At 38.2% G+C, this 23,241-nt stretch overlaps 1 protein-coding gene across 2 annotated transcripts in view; it reads left to right on the top strand.

The window, feature by feature from the left end:
* The window catches only part of CERS6 (ceramide synthase 6), a 293,309-nt gene that overhangs the window by 5,041 nt on the left and 265,027 nt on the right, over positions 1-23,241 (top strand). The gene's annotated exons all lie outside the window — the stretch shown is intronic.

The raw sequence follows: 23,241 nt of genomic DNA, 5'->3' as shown, positions 1-23,241 counted from the left end.
ACAGTATTTGAGAATAACTTGCATACAAACTTGGTTCTTCTCATGCAACCAGTCCTGGATAGTTAATCCTATGAATGTACCTTTTACTTGGTTCTTCTCATGCAACCAGTCCTGGATAGTTAATCCTATGAATGTACCTTTTGACTTGTTAAATGATGCTGTGATTCAGCTTAAGACATGGGTACCTCCTTGCCAGGCTGGTGTGAGGGAAACAGTTGTGTCAGACATGGGGGTTACCTCCTACAAGTTCTGGCTTGGAGAGGAAAATTGGATTAGAGTAGATGTTTTATTGAAAAACAACCTAAAATCAAAGGTGGTTTTTTTTGTTTTTTTTTGCAGAACTTTAGTATAGCTTTCTCATCTTGCAAAATAAAAGGGTGCAATAGTTGAGCTATTTTTAATAGGTTGATTTATGGATAAAAGGCATAACATTACTCTTAATGGGCAGTGCCTTAGAATGTTGCAGAAGGCAGGTGAGATAACATGAAATTATCACAAATGATTTAATGTCATCAAGGAGTGATGAAATGAACACTCTTGAGTTCACTTGTGACTCTTCTGTTGAAAGTATTTGAATTCTCTATGGACAGGGTTAGATTTCTTTCCTTATGGGTTCTAGTATATGAGATATTTCAGAAGCGGTTTCTCTTCTGTGATGGGGAATGGCAGGTGGCAGTGGATGGTAAATGGAGTTTCAGTGAATGTCCATCATCAGGCCAGCCCCATGGCTTTGGATGAGATCACTGCATCTGCCTCAGGCTTTCCTCTCCTATTTTACTACCTGGTAACGCTTTGTTGGTGAGCACTGCAGTCTAGGTCCGTGATGCACACAGAAGATTTTAAATGTTTATTACATGAGCTTACATTTTCCCTTCCATCACCAAGCAAAACCAGATTGTCTAAAGCCATTGGTTATCTATTTCTTAAAAAGCCATAGCTCTCAAAGGGACTTATGTAAGAAATAGAAGATCAAAAACTATGAATAGTAAAATGACAACAAACTGACAACTATCAACAGCTGAACTTAAAAAACAAAAACTAAGCAAACAACTAGAACAGGAACAGACCAGAGCAATGGATATCACATGGAGGGGTACGAGTGGGGAGGGGGAGGGGAAGAATGGAGGAAGAAAGGCACAAGGAATAAGAAGCATAAATGGTAGGCATAAATAGTTGGGGAGTGGTTAAGAATAGTATAGGAAACAGAGAAGCCAAAGAACTTACATGTACAACCCATGGACATGAACTAAGGATGGGGGGAATGCTGGAGGGTTGGGAGGTGCTGGGCAGAGGGGGGATAAAGGGGAGAAGAAAAAAAAGCCACAGCTCTCAAAATCTTACTGTTTTTTCCTCTCCCCTTTCCATTTGATGAGTTCATTTCTTAAACATTTTGAATAAAGATACTGAGGTTCCAGATTTTGTTTGCTAGTAACTAATTGTATCACTTAATGTTTTTAGGGAGCTATTTTTCTTCCTTTTTACTTGCAAAAATAGGAGGTAAACAAGATTGCCACTGTAGCACAAGGATCTTGTGCTACATTAGTGATGTCCTGAGAATCTTGACTCGTAAGATTTTATTCTTTGGCCTCTTCTACTCTCCCTCAAAATTATTTCTTAAGCTCTTTTATTGTCACTCTTCTGCCACCACAGTCTGCATGGATTTACTGAAATACCTATGCTATGGCAGGATTGAACACGAAATGGTGACTCTCACATCTTTTAGGGGTGGCTCATCAGTGTTCAGTGCCACTGTAGGTGATGGAGATGCAGAGCACGTGGACTGAAGCTGCAACTTGGAGCTCACCACTTGTTTTGTTTTGTGTTTGACTATTGCTAATGACTGCAGTTTTTAATGAAAACGTTTTCATTTTCATTTTGAGTAATAGTAACAATTAATATTTACTTCCTAATTTGAATTTATTACTTTATCTGGTTTACTTTATTTACCAAGCCCTGTATTTCACAGATGACACTAAGAATTGGGAATTTAGGAAGTGGATGTAACATATAGCTTAAAATAGCTAGGTAGGCATTTGGAACTAGGTTTCTTGATCTTCTAATAATTTCAGTGATCTCCTATTTTAAAGCAAGTATCATATCATACTGTATATTTCCAGTTTTATATGCTACCTTCTGCTATTTAATGATATAATCTGAACATATTGCATGTACTAATTAAGAAATATTTTCAATGATTTCATCTTATTCTACACCATGGATAGACCATAATTCATTTAACTGGTCCTTACGTTGTTGTTGGATATTTAGGTTGTTTCTAGTGAGCGTTTATAAGTCTTTGACTTCTTAAGGAATGTTTTCTAGAAATAGTATTTCTAAGCACCAAAGGATAATATTTTAGTGTTCCTGATAGACATAAATTTCCAAATTGGTGTCCAGAAAGATTATGTCCATTTGTACTTCCTTATCAACATACAGATTATTACCATCTGAGGATATTTTTGCTCTGAAAGTTGAAAAAAAGGTATTGTTATAATGTGTTTTTATATTATTCCTGATGAATTATTTCAGATATTAATAATTTTAATTTCACTTTCTGTGAATTTGTGTGTATCTTCCTTACTGGGATACACTTTCCAACTTTTTGGATAGGAAAGTCAGGGCTTTTGGATTTTTTTTTTTAATGCAGAATGGCTTGTGTTGGTATGAGCTCTCTGGTGACATGTTTATACTATTTTATTTCTTTCTGCCTCCTACCTCTCCCCCACAATCTAAGTCATCATCATCTTTAGGGAGAAAGCTTCTCAGATTCTACATAGTGAAAGGGATGCATTCAAGAGGAGGAAGTAGATAATATCCTGACTTTATTATAGAGACTGAGCCTAAAAGAAAGGATAAAGAGGAAGTTGCAGTGATAGAGCCTACACTCCTTTATATTTTCTCTCTGAATATCTGGGTAAAAGTAACTTGTATGTAAAACCACAAAAGATCCCAATGGCTAAAGCAATCTTGAGAAATCAGAGCAAAGTTAGAGATATACTACCTGATATCAAAATGTATTGCAAGGCCATTGTAATCAGAACAGCATGGTACTGGCATTAACCCCCCCCCCCCCATACATAGATCAATAGAACAGAATACAGTCCAGAAATAAACTCATGCCTATATGGTCTATTGATCTCTGACAAAGGAGGCAAGATTATACAATGGGATAAGATGGTCTTTTCAATAAATGGTTTTGGAAAAACTGGACACATACATGCCAAAAAATGAAACTATATCACTTTATTACAGCACAGGCAAGAATAAACTCAAATGGATTAAAGACTCAAATGTAAGACTTGAAACCATAAAAATCCTAGAAGAAAGCATAGACCGTGAACTCTCTGACATTACTCTTAGTAATTTTGGGGGGGGGGGGGATATGTCTCCTCAGGCAAGGGAGACAAAAAAAATGAAACTGTATTCAAACTAAAAAGTTTTGCACAGCAAAAGAAACCATCAACAATAATAAAAAAGACAAGCTACTGGGTGGGAGAACATACTCATTAATGATACATTTGATAAGGCATCAATCTCCAAAATTTATAAATAACTTATTCAACTCAACACCAAAAAAACAAACATTCCTATTAAAAAATGGGCAGAGGATCTGAATAGACACTTCTCCAAAGAGGACATACAGGTGACCAATAGACATGTGAAAAAATGCTCAATGTCACAAATGCAAATTAAAACTACAGTGAGATATTACCTCACACCTGTCAAAATGTCTATTGTCAACAAACAATGAGTGTTGGTGAGGATGTGGAGAAAAGGGAACCCTGTGCACTGTTGATGGGATTGCAAATTGTTGCAGCCACTGTGGAGAACAGAATGAAGTTTCCTCAAAAAATTATGAGTAGAATTACTATGATTCAACAATTCCACTTCTGGTGTATGCCCCAAAGAATTTAAAACATGTTCTCAAATAGATACAGTTGAACCTTGAACAATATAGGTTTGAACTACGTAGATCTGGTTATACAGGGGTGGGCAAAAGGAGGGTTACAGTTGTAACACAAACAAACATTAATTAATAAATAGTAATAATAGGATAAACTGTTTCGGGTCCTTACAACTATAAAGCTACTTTTGCCAACCTCTGTATGCAGACTTTCAATTTGAGGATGCAGAGGGCCACTGTTATGCGTGGATCTCCACCATTTTATATACAGGACTTGAGCATCTGTGGATTTTGGAATCCATGGTGGGTCCCAAAACCAATCCTAGACACAACTGTGTTGTGGTTAAATTTTTGGAGAGTTAAACGTTATCTGCAGATTTTCGACTATATTGGGGTGGGGGTCAGTTCCCCAAACACCCCCTTATTCAGTGTCAACTGCATTTGTACACTTAGGTTCATAACAGTATTTTCACAATAGCCAAAAGGTGGAAGCAACCCAAGAGTCCTACAGATGAATGGGTGAACAAAATGTGGTATATACATACAATAGTGTATTATTTAGTCTTAAAAAGGAAAAAAGTCTTTGACACATATTACAACGTGGATGAACCTTGAGGACATTATGCTAAGTGAAATAAGCCTGTGACAATGACAAACACTGTGTAATTGCAGTTATCCGAGGTACCGCGAATAGTCAAGTTTATGGAGACAGAAAGTAGAATGGCGGTTGCCAAGGACTGGAGAGAGACACGGGGAGTTATGGTTTCATGGGCGTAGTTTCGGTTTTGCAAGCTGAGAGCTGTGGAGACAGACGGTGGTGGTGGTTGCACAATGTGCATGTTCTTAAGGCCGCTGAACTCTACTGAAAAATGAAAAATGTTTAACACGGTAAATTTTATGTTATAGTTTTACCACAACTAAAAATAATAATAAAGAAACAAAGGAGATTCACCAACTAAAAAAAGTTACAAGAAATAACTAGTTTTATTTTCTAGGCTTGACAGTTTTCTCATTAGTAACACACACCCCAGCCTCTTGATTTAAGTTCCATCAAGCACTGTTTTTATGTTTTAAAATGCACAGTCCCCTTGGGATCTAGGAGAGCCCTGCTTTTCTGCAGAATCACCTGGCATACATGCCTGGGTCAGCGGTGAGGGATGATGGAAAGAAAGTTGATGTCCAGAGAGCACTTAAGTCTCTGGGCCTCTTTGGGAGGCACTTTGACTAAACACTGTCCTTCAGTCCATTTGTTAATATGGAAATTTAACAATAGTAAATTAGCATATACAGAAAAGGAGAGCAAAGTGACTCTGCAAAAACACTGTACAGTTTCAGAGACTCCTTAGGATTAAAAAGGAAAAAGTGAGTTCCCAATCCATTTAAAGCAAACCAGGATGATGGGATAAAGTTCTAGTAAGGCAGATGGCCGAGGCCACAGATACATCCTGTGGAAGTTTTTGCTGTGGAAGATCAGATCTGACCCTCCTCCCTGTCCTTCAATTTAATTTTACACCCATTTTATACGCAAGTGACTTAAACACTTGAAAATTGGAACATGATTTCACTTAAAATGCTGCTTAACATAAGGCAGTTGAAGCATTGGCAGAGATGTATTATTGAAAAGTAGTTTTCAAATGTTATACTAATGTTTGCTCACGGTACAAACTTTGCATAATTCATCTGTGAGGATGTTTCAGGCAGGGTTTTCTTTTCTTTTTTTTTTTTTTTAAGGAGAAATTTCTTTTCCTCACTACTAGCCTTCAAAATGGACTTCTCTTGTAGCGCTCCTGCTTCCTGTTCCTACTTTTGCTTCTATTACCTCAGAATTGCTTTGTGGGAGTTGTTTCGGCAGGAATGGGGGTGGAGATACACAAATAGTTTTCCATCGCAGGAAGGCTGTGTTCTTTTACCAGATAGCCCTTTTCACACAGCGACCTAGGAATCTAGGACCTCCCAGTGTCTACATAAATGTCACATCTTATCTTTGAGGTTTTCAGGTTACAAGCCTGTTGTTGCCGTCCTGAAGCTGTGATTGTGTTTGTGTGTTTGTTTCTTTCCTCTCCCTTTCTCCCTGTGCCCTGCCTCTCTTTCCAGTTTCCTTCTCTTTCTCCCTCCCTTCTTTCTTCCCTCCTATAATCATTGGTACAAATCCTTTAAAAATACAGGGATGTTTGGGGAGCAGAGGGGAAGCACAGAGTTAGGGAGGGGATAGAGAAAACCGTCTAAAATTTTGTCCAGGGACACAGTTTGGCAACTATCAGAGTAAAGGCTGCCAGCTAGTCTAAGTGGCTCTGTAGATCTTGTCTTAGCAGATCACCATTTCAAAGCAGAATAAAGTGACTTGGTGGTTTAAGCTGAGTAGCAGTTTTGGACACAATAGCTTGAGTGAAAGAAAATTGAGAACCAAGCAATCAGTCACTTAGGCATTGTGGAGATTAAGAGAATATAAGGGCTTTGTGCATTAGTGGGTGAGTGTGTATCTTTGAGTGTGTGGGTGACTGCAGGGTGACTGCATTTAAATTATCTCACTGCTTTCTACATTTATTGCAATTAGTTAGAAATGTATATTCCTAACTAGAGTTAAAAGGAAAGTGGATGGAATATCAGAAAGACTATGGAACTTGGGTTTAAATCCAAACGCTGTCCTTTATCAGCAATGCAATAGTGGACAGCATGCTCTCTGAAATTTGGTCTCCTTGCTTATAAAATTGGGACTGTGCCTACTCTGTGATATTGGAGGACTGTCTGCAAAACATATATATATTTAAAAGGGATTCAGAAAAACTGATGATTAAAAATGCACATTGAATAAAAAATAATTTATACCATAGTACATGATTTAGTACCTACTTGAGGAGTAGGTGATTTAATGTGTTGGGTGTGTGGGGGGAGGGGGGGTGCAGAGAGGGTGCAGCGGCAGTAGAACCTATTTATATATTTGATCTGGAACTGGAAGATTTACTTGTTCTGTTGAAGAGTAGATATTTAGAGTGTCAGACAGGCATCAAAGCTCCCATCTCTTCAGCACTGTGCCTATTTAGGGAGGAGAGGGCTTCTTAGCCTTCTCTTCTCAACTGTTAATAGTGATGTGGGTTGTAGATCAGAGACTTGCTTGAACAATATTTCATGGCAGAAAACTATTTCTAAAGGTGGGATTTTAGACAAGTGATGGGCAGCTGTGTGCCACTTAGAGCCTGAAGCTTTCTCAAGGGCTGTGTGTTTGGAGGTAGCCCAGGAAGATGGCTTCTACTGGGTGGGCTTTCCTGGAAACGCCCTTTCAGTGGAGGCATGCCTTGTGCACATACCCCAGTCTGCCCCCCACTGCCCCATCTGGCCCTGATGGTCCTTGTTTACTGCATGTAGTCTCAAGGGAAAACTGATTGTGTTTTCAACCACCGGGAATAGCAAACATCAGATTTGCCGTTTATAATGATTTAATGCCCGGACTGAATTTGGCCAAGCTACTTAACTGTGTAGGAGCATATTACTTAATCTCTCCATGCTCTGTTTCCACCCGAGACAGCGTGGTCATGAGGATTAAATGAAATAGTTTTTGCATTGGGCTTAGGGCAGTGCTTAGGTCGTAGAAGTAGTCATTGCGTGCTCTTTAGGTTTATTAAAGGCACGTACACAAATCCTTTCTAGATGTTGGAACCCTGATTTCCAGAAATGAGACTTTACCATTGAATTTCTGAAACCTTTTACTGGCTTTCCCTTTATGTCATAACTGATGAACCCCATTTCTGCTTTTCACTGCTTGGGGTTGCCAGTGAAATCATCTGAGTTTTACTTTCCCTATTGTCTTTCTCTCTCCCTCTCCCTCCCCTTCCCTCCTTCTCTTTCTTTCTCCTCTCTCCCAAGGAAAATTCTGATTCTTCCAATTGTAGCCATCACAAAATAACCCTAGCATAGTGGAGAACTGGACCTTACCCACCTCATACTCATTTAATGCACTTTGCAGAGATTGTATGTGAATATTTAGACAGCTCAGGAATATTTTTTTCTAATCAAAGCCTCCCAGAAGAAGTAAAGCCTTGAGACTGACACTCTTGATTTCTTTCAGAATTTCTAGGCCTAGTGGGCTGTCTTCATTTGATCCATAAGAAAAAAGAAATTCAGCCTAGCATTCTTGGGATCATATTTATGAAAATGCAGACATTCAAAATCAGCTGAAAATAGTATATATACATTTTTCCTTATGAGAAACCAACCCATACCCCCCATTTGAACTTTCATTGGCATGAATATGGCTAACCTAACCAAATTAGTTTAGAAGGGATTTGAACCTGCTTTCCTCTAAGGGTACTTTCCTAGCACTGCCCAGTTTCATTATAATTTGTAAGTAGTTTGCCGTGTAAATATTTAATGAGCTCGTTATTTTTTTTTAGTCATTGATAGAGGGTATCTTGAGGTGACCAAGTGTGACATTTGTGGTGGGCTGTCCTTGAAATGAGGAAGTGAGGCGAAGATGAAACCACAGGCTGTTGAATGACAACTTACCAAACACTGCCTCTCCTTAATTCAGTAATAGTTTAACAGCATTTCAGACTTCCTCCTTAGAAAGGAAGTTGAAAACTCATTCATTCAAAAACACGAGTCTACCGTGGGTCAGGCTCCAGCGGGTACCAGAGCGGCAGTGGTGGTGGGAGAGGTCTGCCCTGGGTGTGTGCAGCAAGGGGTTGTGCTACCTGTAGGTCAAAACACAAACAAACAATAAAATTGACTAAAAGTTGACCTGCTTTTTATTAGCACCTCATGAAGCCAATTCTAACATAGAATTGATAGAGTGAAAAACTATCCCTCCTCACCAGCGCACACTATTTCTACCCCTACTCCCACCTCTTGAAACACAGCTGCTAGATGGTCTTTGAGGGCACAGATGTTCTGAAATACTGGCACTTTGAGAAATACACACATAGCTGAAAACCCCACCTCCCATTTTATATACCAGGACACAGGCACCTATAGAGATGAAAGGACTTGCCCTGTACCACCCACGCAGGCCCTGGCAGAGCCCGGCTGCTGTGGGACGCCCGTGGTACTGTTGTAGAGTGACCAGCTGCTCCTGGTTTATGTGGGCCTGTCCCAGAAACACTTCAGTCCAGGAAAACCCAAACTGGTTGGCCACCTGACCTGGTTGTTTGCCCTATCCAATCCACGTTGGTCTGACCCCCAGCCAGAGCTGTTTTCGCAATAAAATCGGCTGTCCTGCCTCTGCCTAAGATGAATGCTGGGGGCTGTGGAGAACAGCTTTCCTGGTGGCTGAGATGTGTTGCCTGCCCCACTGTTAATGTGCCCCGTCGCATGGCTTCAACAACAGGCGGCGGAAGGGCTCCGCATTCTGTGCCAGTCGGAGCTCTTGAGCCCTGGATTCCTTCAGCGCACACTGAGTGCCAGCTCTCGGGGTGTATTTCCTCCTGAGCGTGTTCGTCCGGCCATACTGAGGCCGCACCGTGGTTTGGTTTTCCTCTCACTTTCTCCCCACCGTGTGTTAGGCACCCATGCTTTATTTTTACATTTAAATGATCATTACACTTTATTGAAAAGTTTTAGAGGAAGAGTGGCAGAACCTTTAAAAGTTACCTGAAGCATTAAAAACCCACAGTCAGAAAACTTTTCTAAAAAGAGTGAATACCAAAATATTTTGCTTTTAGGAAGATGATGTGGCCTTTTAGTCTCTTAAATTGTCAAAGACAGCAAAAAGAAGGCCAAAGATCCAAAGGATAAAAGTTACACTCATAAACATGCTAAAGAATACATGAAAAGAAAAGAATGAGGGAAAATGTAGTGTAAGCACCCACACTTTAAATGGCTGCTTGCAGAATTGTGAAGGGAGGGGGAAGAAAACAAAAATAGCCACGGTGCAGGTGGTGGTTGTTAACCAGCAGTTATTTCTGCAGGGTATTCAGGCAGTCAAGTGGTTTTACTGTCGTGTTCTTTTTTGCTCATGGTGTTGTTGAGTTTCACAGTGTGTAACGCTCACTTTGCTAGTGTCAGGTACCTGCAGCAGATCCTGCAGTGAACTGTCTCTCAGAGGGAAATGGTAGGAAATCCCAGTTCTCTGGCAGCACCTCTCTCTGAGGTGAGCTCTTCAGCTATGTGTCTCTAAGCAGGCAGACAGGCCTGCCTGTGTCGTTACCTGTGCCATGCCCTCTGTTCTCCATGTGTCTACACCTTGGCACAAAGTCAAGATATGTAAGATCAGGTAGAGGGCAAGTAGATAAGACCATGGCTTATCACTCCTGTTAGCTGTTTTTGCTTTGTGCTCCCACATCCCCCGTTTTCTTCTCCCTCTTGCTCAGACCCTGTTCTGTCTTCAGGTCTAAGGTAGCCTGGGTGAAATGGACCTTTCGGTCCTGAGCCCTGGTGAGCAGCTCTCCTGTCATTCCTCCCAATTCCTAGAGCAATAGTGAGTTTGGGCCAAATCCACTTAGAAGGATAGTTCCTAAGAGCTATCATCTCAAACTGCTAACTTTAATTTCTTAGTGTTTAAAAAATGTAGTAAATAATATGGAATAAATGTACTTTCTGTTGTCAAAAATAACTTTATGGCTTTAGATGATTCTTTTTTTCTGATTAGAAAAAAAAATTAGAGTTGGTTACCAAGTGCCACCAGTGTACAGCAGTGGTTTACTGTTTGGCAAGTGGTTTTCCCCTCGTCCAGAAAAATGTTGCACTCAAAGCAGAACCAAACCTGGTTAGTCTTTTCTCTCCATTAGTCCTGGTTCCATTTCCCCAGCCAACCTCTGGGTCTTTACTCAGGGGTCAAATCTAAGGAGTGTCAGTACCCTCAAATTGTCTGAAGCTTTTCTGAATTTGATGTATTTGCTGTAAGAAACTTCTTACTGCCCTATTTTCAAAGTCCTCTTATAAGTGTCAGGAAGCTGCTCTGAATGGGAACTGCTAAGGTACATGGTGTATATGATGATACAGTTTGGGAGTTGATACAGATTATACTTATCTTTACAGTGGAAATGAAATACAATTGGTGTTTAAATTTGTGGAGAGAATAAGAGTGAGGGTAAGAGAGTGGGACAGAGAGTGACTCTGCCTGGTGCGTACAACAAAAGGGAGTGTGGAACCTTGACTTTGGTTTAAAATTGCATCTTTGTGGAACCCTAGTTCAGCTAATACCCTAATGAGTATTTGTTGTAACTCCAGCACTCAAATGTGCAGCCATCACATGCCTAAAAACATTCTTACCGAGTTGTTAGAAAAGTGCTTTTTCTTCAAACACAAACTTTTATTCTGTATGTACAACACACATAAAAAACCCACACAAAAGAACAGTTGAATGCACAGCTCACTGAATTATCACAGTGAATAAGTGTCTACCTCTGAAGTCACCAGTCAGAACCCAACTCAAGAAGCATTACCAGCAGCCCAGAAGCTTCCTTCTTATCAGTTTTCACCCATTTTTATAAATTAAGGGAAAAAATATTTGAAATGTGAAGATGACAGGCAACTTTAACTCCTAATCTGTGCAGCAAAACTGATTATTCTACTTAAAGATATTAGTTTCTTTTGGAGAAAAACACAAGTTCTGGTACTTGACATCGTATATGGAACAGTCTTCTTATTGTGTTAAGCTTGTGCATGTGCTTGGATAAATGCATGCATACAAAATCTGATTGGTATTTGGCTATAAAATTTAATCAATTAAAGAAATTATTTAGATGGGGTGGGAAGAGGGTGTGAGAGAACACCTACTTTCTTTCCAACTTTAGGGAGAATGTTTTATAAAGATAGGTACTAACGAAGCATCAAAAATAGTGTCTTCATGTCTTTTTTATAAAAAACAAATTAAGGATGTTAAGCAGGGGATTAAGTATGTAAGTTTGTTGAAATACTTCTGCATCCTGTTCCTTGAATGTAGAATGTTGGAGAAAATTTGTACTTTGAGACAAGGGAGTCAGAGCTATCATGTACTAGGGGTTTGAAGAAGCCAAGTACTTTGAACACTAAATATTTGTTTGTGATATAGAAGTACTGTATTTGTTTTGAAAATAATGTCTCTAAGACTTGCTGTACTTTGTATTTTTAAAATGATACCTTAAAAACATGTTTAATCTAATTTATCTAATCTTTTAATTCTTATTTGAGTTTTCTCCTATTTCATCTTTAGGTATATCTTCTACTTCATTTGTTCCCTTCTCCAGGAATACCAGTTATACAGATGTTAGATTTCTTCAGTTTCCTTTTCATATCCATCATCTTTTCTATAATCATTGATAAAGTTTTTCCAAGTGGTTTTATTAATTTTTCTCAAGCTTACCTACCAGATGTCCTAATCACTCATGTGTATTCTGTTGCTTGTCATATTGCTTTAATCTTTTTTCATCTTTCCTTTGCATCCTACTTCCATCTCTGCTTACATTTTTTTTTCAGTTTTCTAATCACTTTTCTGAACCCTACTATCACTTCTCTTGCAGGTCTTTAGCCTTTTTCTGAAAAGTGATCATGTGTCCAGAAATTTCTTTACAAATTTTGTTTAAAGCCTTCCTGTGTTCCTGTGGGTGATTCTTTTTCATTAGTTTTTTTCCTTCTTATTTAGCAATTTTTTTTTTGGCATAAGTTTTTGAGGTTACTACCCATGCCTTTTAGGCCCCAAGCAGGAAATACTGGATTACTTTCTGCCTATTTCTGTAAAGCGGGTACCTTAAAATAAGCTTGTTAAAATCTCCTATTATTTTTGGACTCGTAGCAGAATTGAATGCCTTTCTCTAAAGATAACATGTTTTATTGATAAAATCTTCAGTGTTCTATGATTACCATTTCATATGAGTCTTAAATGTTCAAATGGCCATGACACTATAGTTGGGGTGCAGATTTTCCAGAGCTTTTATGATAGCTGTGGGGGATGTGGTATAACAGTGTTCTTCCAAACTGTGCATGCTAGAGATAATGGTGTTTTCATACTAATTTTCAGTGAAACCTCTGACTTTTTTACCCCATTTTTTTAAAGTAATGACACAACATACAATGAATCTCTTGGTGTAATATTGTCTCAGCACTATTTGTTGATGTTTAATGTATTAATTTTAACTTGTATATTTTTAAATGTTTTGGTGTATACATGATTAGTAACACTACAAAATAACTGATATTGAAAACAATTTAAAGCCCTGGCTGGTGTGGTTCAGTGGATTGAGTGCTGGCCTGCAAACCAAAGGGTTGCCAGTTTGATTCCCAGTCAGGACACGTGCCATGGGTTGCAGGCTAGGTCCCCGGTTGGGGACGTGCGAGAGGCAACCACAGATTGGTGTTTCTCTCCCTCTCTTTCTCCCTCCCTTCCCCTGCCTAAAAATAAATAATAAAATATTTTTAAAAATACAGTTTAAACATTTAAAATTATGCAACTACATCTTCCATTTTAAAAATCATTTAAAAATTACCTAGTGTTGTATGTCTTTAATCTTACAGGCATATAATCCCATTGCAGAAAAAAAGCAACAATTTTCATTTTCAGTTTCCTCTATCCCACTTTCCTCCCTAGATGTGACTAGTATTAGCAGTTGATATGTATATTCTTCCTGAAGTTTTTTGATGAATTTACCAACCATCCTCCCCCCATGGACATAGGAAGTAACATGAATGATGTACTGTAAATCCTGTTCTGAAACGTTTTTTCACTTAACATTATGTCTTGAAGATTTTACAATGTCAGTGGATGTAGAGTTACTCTATTCTTTTCAATATGATGTACAGTATCCCATTGTTTGGATGTTTCGTAGTTCATTCAGCTGTTTCACTGTGAATGCCTTAGAAATAATGCCATAGCATCATTCTTGTACAGACTTCTTTGATCTAGGGTATATTTCTCTAAACTAATGTATGGAAACAGAGTTACTCAGTCAGAGGATGTACAAAGTTAACATTTTTTTTATCATCCTCCGAGGACATTTTTAAATTGCTTTAAGAGAGAGAGGAAGGCAGAGAGAGAAACATTGATTGATTGTCTCCCATATGTGCAGGACCAGGAATTGAACCTGGGATCTTTTGGGTATGGGATGACGCTCCTACCAACTGAGCCACAATGGTCAGGGTCAAAGTTAAAATTTTAATAAGTGCTGCCAAAGCCTCTTAAGAAAAATTATACCAGTTACCCTTCTTCCCCTGCCACCAAATGAAAAAACACTATGAAAAAACATGCTTACCCTGGCTTAACCTGCTGCAAATTTGATGTACCCTTATTTTTCGGACTATAAGATGTTCTTTCCCCCCCAAATTTGGGAGGAATAATGGTTGTTAATGCTGCCATTGAGTTCTGTTTACATTTACATTAGTGAAATATTATGTTATTTGTTATTAAATATTTTACCACATTTTTTTGCTTCAAGATTTTTTTTCTATTTTTCTCTTCTAAAACCTAGGTGTGTCTTATGGTCTGAAAAATACAGTAATTTTGACAAACTGTCCTACTCTACAAAGAAAATAACATTTTTAACTGACAGGCTATCAGAAGAACAGCAGGTTGAAGCTCTGGCTAGAAAGGAAATGTCATAATATCTGCCATGAAAAGACATTTTGCCACTCTTTATTTTTAACCTGAGAAATGGGAATCATAATTATAAAATACAATGAGAAATTCATTTAAGTTTATAATTTTGAACTTTGTGACAACTGCTGTAACCATTTATTTAGCAACCATGGAGCTCATTTATTTGCACCCTTTCCAGCTCATTGCTTCAGGTTTTCTTAGCTAACAGGAATGGTGAGTGTTTTGTTATATTCTCTTAGAACAAATAAAGGCCAGCTGCAGGTATATTAAATGTTATTTCCTTGTGCAAGAAGGAGGGAAACCTCTCTTTGTCTAAGGTCTTCTAGTAATGTATTATCTGAGTTGTTACCTTATGATTCAGTCATTCTAACAGTAGAAAAACTTCCAGTAATCAACAAGTCACCAAGTGATAAGTATGGTAACCAAGATTCAACAAGCAACTAAGATACGGAACTGCAGAGATTTGAAATCAGAATTCAGTTGCACTCAAAACCGCTGACTGCCCACTCCATCCTGCCTCCCGGTCATCATATTTTCTCATTCTGCCTTTCTGTTTAGGAAAAGGTTATACTCTTGTATCTGTAGAATGGTCGCTATTAATTTTTTTTTTACTTTTATGAAAATGTTTAAATATACAGAAAAGCTTAAAAAATGATGCCATAAACATTCTCATTCTTACTGCCTGAAATTCAATGATTGTTAACATTTTATCATATTTTTCTTTTTTTCTTCTCTACCATGCAAAGTGAATTGCAGATATTATGATGCTTCACTCTTTACTTGAACATACAGCTGTTGTCTAAGAATTAGGACATTATAGGGAGCCTTTTTAAAAGTAACTCTTTGAAAATGAATTTTACATTGTGGAATTTACTTTTTTGTTTAACTTTTTGGAATGTATAGCCTAAAAGCTGTAGAAAACTTATTGTTTATGGATTTGGTAAAATTGTAAGAGAAGACCATAAACTTACATTTAATGACTAAATTTAATATTGTATGTGGCTAGAAATGATACTTTAATAAAAAAACAGGTGGACAATTATATGCAATATTTTGCTTGGTGTTTTATGGAAGTTACATCTAAGGGTTTGAGCTGGGAAACCGTAAGTCTACAAGAAGTAGCTAAATGGTGGTTAATAATAGTTTTTGACTTTAGAAAATCAATCTTAAGCGCATTGACTTCTAAGTCAAGTTGTTAGACTCATTCATAGAAGGCAAACATTTCTCAAGATTCCTGGCTCCTGCCCGTGGTATGGTAGTGTTTGCACCTCTGCGAGTCATGCTTTGTCTTGCAGCACAGTGGCTGCCAGGCTCCAAGTCAGACATTGGGAGTACAGAGACCTTCTCAGGCTGCCAGCCCAGGCTCACCGTGCTGATGCTCTAAATATCCCCAGGGCAGTGAGTTGCCGAGCATTTGAATAAATGAGATATATACATTTGTAAAATAAATGGTCACAGTTGATGTGGCAGGATCAAAATTTTAAACTATAATCAACTTGTATTTTCCTATTATCATTCCCATTTATCAGGTGCAGAAAGAAAGAGTAGCAAAAGACGTTAGTTCATCTTTCCCAAACCAATTTTTGGACAGAAAAAGGGTCCTCAGCTTCCAGCCACTGCACTAACTGTGCCTCTCTCTAGAATATTCTTTTTCTGATACTATTCCCATCACCTTGGCCTGTGTAATTCTTGGGAAGGAAACTGAGAAAGAATAAAATCAATAGATGCTTATTGTGGAAAAACTGTCAAACAGTAAACTATGGTATTCAGTGAAAATAAACTCCCCCCTCAAAGACTACTCTTTGCAATTGTTTTCTGGAATATTTTAAATGCATATCCAAACATATAATATGCCTCTTTATTAATGTTATTTAATACAAACTATATATGCACTTCTGTACTTTTTCACTTAAGTGGTTATATAGAATTTTTAAGATATATTCCCACTAAGGAAAGTTTCTAACATGACATGTAACTAAACTTTCAGATGTTTGCCAGTTGACTATGTGAAAACTGTTATCCTTATCTACCTTTATTTTTAAGTGGCATTAATCACATTTTCATAGGTTTTAAAGTCATCTGTTTTAAATTTTTTGTGGATTACCTGATGTTTTTGTCATTTTGGGTAGGGTTTGTTGATTTATAAAGGCCCTCTATGCAAAAATAAATGTTACTTTTCATGTATATTGTAAATATTTTCTTACGTTTTTTAATTTGTCTTTTAAATTTAATTATGACTTTTTCCTAAGCTGAAGGTTTCAATTCATATGTGGTGTAAGTAATTACTGTTTGGCTTTTGGCCTTTAAGAGTAATTTCTCTTGAGCTGGCCGGTTCCCCAGACGGCACCCCTCCTCTTACCTGCCTAAAGCCTGTGAGCCCGCTGCCCGCATGTTGAGAGGTGAGCTGTGAAATGGAGCTAAAGGTCCTACTTGGTTTTCAGATTGTCACTTAGTCCAGTGATTTTCAACCAGTGTGCCACAAGGATTTTTAAAACATCTGGTACCTGACTAATTCAGTCAGGGGCACTGTCCTCTTTTCCCTTAAATTGTGAAATTTAAAAAAAATGACAACAGCCAACACAACAATTACCATCCAATGTGAATGAATCAAAATTATACTCATTTTGTTTTGTCAGAATGGCAAAATGTAGATTTTTTGGTATGCTTCAGAATTTTAGGAATTCATTTATGTGCGCCATGAGATGAAAAAGATGAAAATCGCTTAGTCCGTGTGCTCTGAGTCCCAAAGGTCAGTTTCTCTGTAACTCACTCTCTCCAGGAGCAAACTGTCCTTCCTCTGTGGGGCCTGGGCAGAGCTGTCACCTGCCTTCTGGGACCAAAGCAGGAGGTGTGTCTGTTCCACGCACAGACTTTGGACGAGTCCGTGTGCTCCCTGGTTTCCAAGAGGAATATGATGACTACAGTTCTGGAATGTTTGAGGCATTCTCTACTCCAAACCTGCTCAAAATATGGGCCCCAGCCAGCAGCCTCCATCCACATCACCAGGAGGCTTGTTGGAAATGCAGCACTTCAGCCGTCACCCCGACCTGCTGAGTCAGAATCAACCCTCTCTTGGGATCGCCAGGTGGTTCTTGCACAGGACAAAGAGCGGATGTCTTTGACTTCCGCGGTGAGCAGGCTGTTAGGCCTCAGATGTCTGTACTTGACTGGGTCGGTTTTCCCACTCTCTTCCTTTCCATCTTCCAAAACTTTGGCTGATATCTCGTACCTGTTATCATTGTCTTTTGTCCTTGTGGAAATTTACCTTGTTTATTCTTTATTATAGTGATTTTATTGGAGTTTCAAGAGGGCCTAGAGATAAAAACCATTTACTTTATTTACTATATTTAATGAAAAGTCTCTTAATATTTTATGGTTTTTTAAAAAGTGTTTGAATCTTTGATCCATCTTGGATTAATTTGGGTGTCAGAAATGAGAACTTCAACTTTAATTAATTACCCCCTCCCTGTTGGCTAGCCAGTTATCTTAACCTGATCTCTTAAATGATCCATAGTTTCCTCTCTGATTTGAAATGCTGCCTCTATCATATATTAATTTTCTTTGCATTTGGCTATTTTAATTATTGTAACTTTATAATATTTCTTACTATCTAGTAGTACTGATTCCTCTCCACTTTTAGAAGTCAGAGTTTTAAAACTCTCAGTTAAAATAAATGATTTCTATATTTTTCATTTATTTTAAGCTTCATTCTATTCATTCAACTTTTATGTCTACTTATTCAAAATGATAGGGTCACCAACGTGTTTTATTTCTAACAAGATTTTTAAAAATATGTGAAGTAGATACTCTTTTTTCATATATGCATGTGTGTATATATGTATATATGCACATGTGTATATATGTATATATACACATATTGAATATTTTTCCTTATAGATTTTCTTTTTTCTCACATATGATAAATTTGAAGCCATCCTTAGGGAATTATTTCCTCCTATATTTCGAGAAGGGCATGGTGTAAAGCCTGCTAAATGCCATAGAAAGTTTTACTGTGTGAATGTGGTGTTACAGGCAGCTAGTGTGTTGTGATTACCTCTACCCAAGACTGAGATTTTAAATGCTTGCTTGGCTGCTCACCAGTGGGCTGGCCCAAAACTTGGCTCTTGCTCTTGAATTCAACTATCACCACTTATTGGAACTGTGACTCTGGGTAAGTTACAGAGTCTCATAGATCCTGGGAAATGGGGATCATATTAACTTTTCAGATAGTGAGGATTAGACTTAATTGCAGTAAAGTGTTTAACTAAATCCCTGGCCCATAGTAGGTACTCAGCCAATGAGTTCTGCCTGTTTAAACTGGTGAGAGATGTTAATATGGATGAGTATTTCAGAGTGCTTTAATCAACAGGAGCATTGAATTGCTCACTCAGAAATGCTATTAGAATAAACATTTATATGGAAATCTTCCCTAGTGTCTATCCTTACAGTAAGTACATAATTGAGTTTCAACTGTCCTTTCTAATAGAAGGGAGAGATGATGTGAGTAAATAATACTAGATAATATCTTAAGCCTCTAAACATGGCTGAGAATTCATTTGACAATTACTTTTGCAAAACAAAAAAAGTAACAATTTCATAGCTGGAAGAAAACTTTTGAGATGACAAAACCCCTTTAAATTTACAGGCGAGAAAACATATTAGAGGAATAATAACTCACTCAAGATCACACATTAATGTAATCTTAGTGGCTGATGCACATGTATGTTAACTCCCAGATCTGTGTTTTTTATTTACCTTTTAAGATTACATGGGGCAAAACTATTGGGTTGGCCAAGAAGTTATGTAGTTTTTTCTGATGGCTATAGTAGTACTTAGTTTTCTTTACCTTCAAAAGAATTTTATTAGATTATATTGTGACAGCTGTCATATCAGTGGGCATAAAAAAGTATCAAAATTGGCAAATTTTTGTGCAGCAATTTTTATATTGAAGATAGAAGAAAGTCATAGCATTTTTGACATATTATTTCAATAATGGTAAAATGCAACTGAAATGCAAAAAAAATCAGTGCAATGTATAGAGAAGGTGCTGTGACAGATACAATGTGTCAAAAAAGGTTTGCAAACCACTATTGACATTTTGGCCAAATAATTCTTTGCTGTGGGGCTGTCTTATGCATTGGACGACATTGAGCAGCACCCCTGGGCTCTACCCACTAGAAGCCAATAGCAGGAGATAGCCGGTGTACTCAAAATACCCAAATCAATAAAGTTATTGGTGAATATGAAAAATGTGTCTTATTTTACAGGAAAAAAAGTAAACAGACCTTGTAGCCAAACCCAGTAGTTTTACTGTTGTTCCTATGGAAAATAATACAATAATTAAATAATAATACAAAAATGAACTCTGTTTTGTGTACTCACAGCTGTAAATCTACTTTTGCCCCATCCTGTATATTTGCTTCTGTACATATTCAAAGCCACCTGGGTGCCTTGAAAACTCATATCTGGGAATGCAGCCAAGTGTAGGATGAAGAATGCATGAGCTTGGAGGAATGAAAACTCTTTTGAGCTTTTGATCTCTCTCAACTTTTCAGAGACAGATACTCTCCTCTGACTTCAATTCCACAGCTTTAACTGTGTGATGTTGGGGTAGGGGCTAGTAAAATTAGGGTGAGATGCTAGTACTGGGGAAAGTCATTCTTAATAGAGTAGATACATGCCTAAGTCAGAATAAAAGAGAAAGTGAGAACCTTCATATAAGCCAGAGTTGGTTGGGCACATAAGTGCCTATATGGAATTTTTGCAGAGGGTAAGGATTCCACATCAAAAGACAGGCAAGAATAAGGACAACACACATAGCACTAGACAAAAGCAAGTCGTTAGAAGGCCAGTCTTACAAGTGGTATGTGGCAAAAAGCATGTAGGAATGAAACATCACTTCAACAGAAGCTGAGCACTCCTTGAGCCCCACTCTGAGAGGTGCCTACAGTGCCTGTCCTTGAGAGCTTGTGGTTTGAAAGAGGGACAGTTACAAGCTATCAACTGCAAGTCAAGTTTGCCACTAACTAGTTTTGCCTTTGCTCAGAAGATTTTTTTATTTCCTGGGCAGGTGGGATCAACTGTAGCTGATTGGGGTTTCTAGGTGTAAATGTTGAATAAAATAATTTCTGAGTAATTCCTGGGCCATCAGTTTGAAACTGACCTTTAGTATATCATACAGCTCTCTAACTTGCATTGCTTTGCTTCATAATCCTGAAGACTAATTTTGCTTTTGACTTTAGTGTTGAGAAAGAAGTGCTTCATCTGTTACATAAACTAAGGAGGAATAACATTGGAATCATAGCTTTGACAAAAAACCAGTTGTTTCCCCCAAGTATGGACTTATTGAACTAATAAGCTATTCATAAGTAAATATGAAATCTATTATCTTGTTTTTTATGTAAGTTAAATTTTAATTTTTAATACATTTTATTGATTATGCTATTACAGCTGTCCCAATTTTCCCCTCTGTCCCCCTTCACCTAGTACCCATCTTCCTTCTAGCAATCCCCCCTTCCCCTTAGTTCACGTTCATGGGTTGTGTGTGTAAGTTCTTTGGCTTTTCCATTTCCTACTCTATTCTTAACATCCCCATCTTTTTTGTTCATACCAATTATGCTTGTTAATCCTTGCACCATTTCCCCATTCTCCCCCTTTCACGTCCCAGCTGATAACCCTCCAAATGATCTCCATATCTATGATTCTGTTCCTTTTCTGGTTGCTTGCTTAGTTTGTTTTTGTTGTTGTTATTTTAGATTCAGTTGTTGATAGTTGTGAATTTGTTGCCTTTTTAATGTTCATGGTTTTGATCTTCTTTTTCTTAAATAAGTCCCTTCAAAGTTTCATATAATAATGGCTTGGTGATGATGAACTCCTTCATCTTTACCTTGTCTGGGAGGCGCTTTATCTGCCCTTCCATTTTAAGTGATATCTTTGCTGGAGAAAATAATCTAGGTTGTAGGTCCTTATTTTCATCACTTTGAATACTTCTTGCCAGTCCCTTTTGCCTGCAAACCTGCTTCATGGCTTTGTGGCTGTGTGGGGAGTGCTTGGAGAGGAGACAGTGCCACCCCCTGGCTTCTGGCGGTTCGCTTGGAGCTCTCCCAGCTTCCAGCCACTTCACCCCCTTACCCTGTGTGACTGGCACCCTTCCAGCTGCTTCCCTGGTGGTGAATCCTGGAGTGGGTGGGTTTGCTATGTTCTAACACCATGCAGGCCCTTTTAGTGGTGAAAATCTGGCAGTTTCTTCCACCGCCCTGACCCTCCCTGGTTTTTGCAGCCAGAGGTAATGGTAGTTTATCTTCCCAGTACTGGAGCCCTGGGCTGTGCAGTCTGGTCTGGGACTGGGATTGGTCACTCCCAAGGTGTGCCTCCTGCCCTTTGTGCAGTGGCTGCCACCTCCACCTTTCCGTGCCACACCGCCTCTCTGCCCATCTCCTCAACTCTACCCTTCCTGCCCATCTGGATGAGTGTGTCATCTTTAAATCCTTGGTTGTTGGAACTTCTATATAGCTCGATTTTCTGACAGTTCTGGGTGTTGTTACTTTTGCTATCTGGCCGTAACTCTTTCCATTGTTTCAAGGAGGCTGAGCGTGTCTCCCTAGATCTTGACCGGAAGTCCCTATTACCTTGGGTTTTGATGAGTTTAGCATAGTACTAGTATGAATACAATTGGTTTTGAAGTAGTTTCAATTTAGGAGTTATTTCTCTTTAGAAAGCTATTTAAGTTTAGGTTGAATTTTTTAATAAGCTTAGAGAAATCACTAAAAACAGTTTTCAAAGGCACTCAAAAATTCTATTATGCAGGTCTTCGGATTCCAATAAATATGGACAATTTTGATTTGTATAATTCACAGCTGGAACATATAAATGCTGAAATAAATTATGACATTTTAAACTTGATTCATTGTGCTTTAGGGAAAAAAATTAAATGAGGTTTTAAATTTAGACTTAGAGAACCTGTTGCTGGATTTATGTTGACTTGATTGAAATGAATTAAAATGGATGTTAATTTCTTATTTGCTCACTCTATTTAAATAGTTACGGTGGATTAAATCAATGGACTTGTAAGTCAGTGGGACGGAAGCCACCAAAAGTGTGGTGAGTCTGTGCAGTTGTTGAAGTCATTAGCTTAGTGTTCTTTGCTGCTGCACCTTTTGTGGTTGAAGTAACCCCTCAACATGTGCCTCTCACCTAAGTCAGAAGTGTTGGCTTCCCAGAAAATGCACAGTACAAGTTGTGCCTTTAGCTCTGCTTTGTGTGATGAGTCATATTCTGAGTGGTCTTCTTTCCATTCCATTGTAGTGCATAATTCATACAAAAAATCTGATTTCAGCTGTGTCAGCTTCAAAGGGTTGCAATCAGGCATATGTATCTGGAAGGACTTGCTCAGAGAAGAGTTTCTGTTTTTCATTTATACAACTGGAAACTCAGATTATCTTTGATCAATTTAGAGGCAAGGAGCAGAGATGAGTTAGTTCTCCAGTTTGCCAGCCTTATTTAAGCCTTTTGTTTTCCTTTGTATCTCAAGAAGCTTGTTGGATGAAGGCTGTGTACATTTGGCACAATTATCTGGTTTCTCTTTGTAAGAGTTAATCTTTAAACTGAAGTAAAAATAAAAGTGTATGTTGATTGGAATAGCCCCTAACAGAATATTTCATCTGTTATAAAGTGTTTTGTTTTTTTAATCTATTATAAATTCTGTCACAAACCAGTAGATGATGGGATCATGGCTGTTGCATAAACACTCAGCATATGATGGTCTGGACAGTATAAAAAGACTGAAGACAGGAGGGAAGGAAGACTGGAATAGGTTAAGAAATGCCGAGTGGCCTGG

The sequence above is a fragment of the Phyllostomus hastatus genome, unplaced genomic scaffold, assembly GCF_019186645.2.
Source record: "Phyllostomus hastatus isolate PE091 unplaced genomic scaffold, TTU_PhHast_1.1 phas_contig_1, whole genome shotgun sequence".
Taxonomy (NCBI): domain Eukaryota; kingdom Metazoa; phylum Chordata; class Mammalia; order Chiroptera; family Phyllostomidae; genus Phyllostomus; species Phyllostomus hastatus.
The sequence above is the reverse complement of the archived record's forward strand: the minus strand, read 5'-3'. Positions and strand labels throughout refer to the sequence as shown.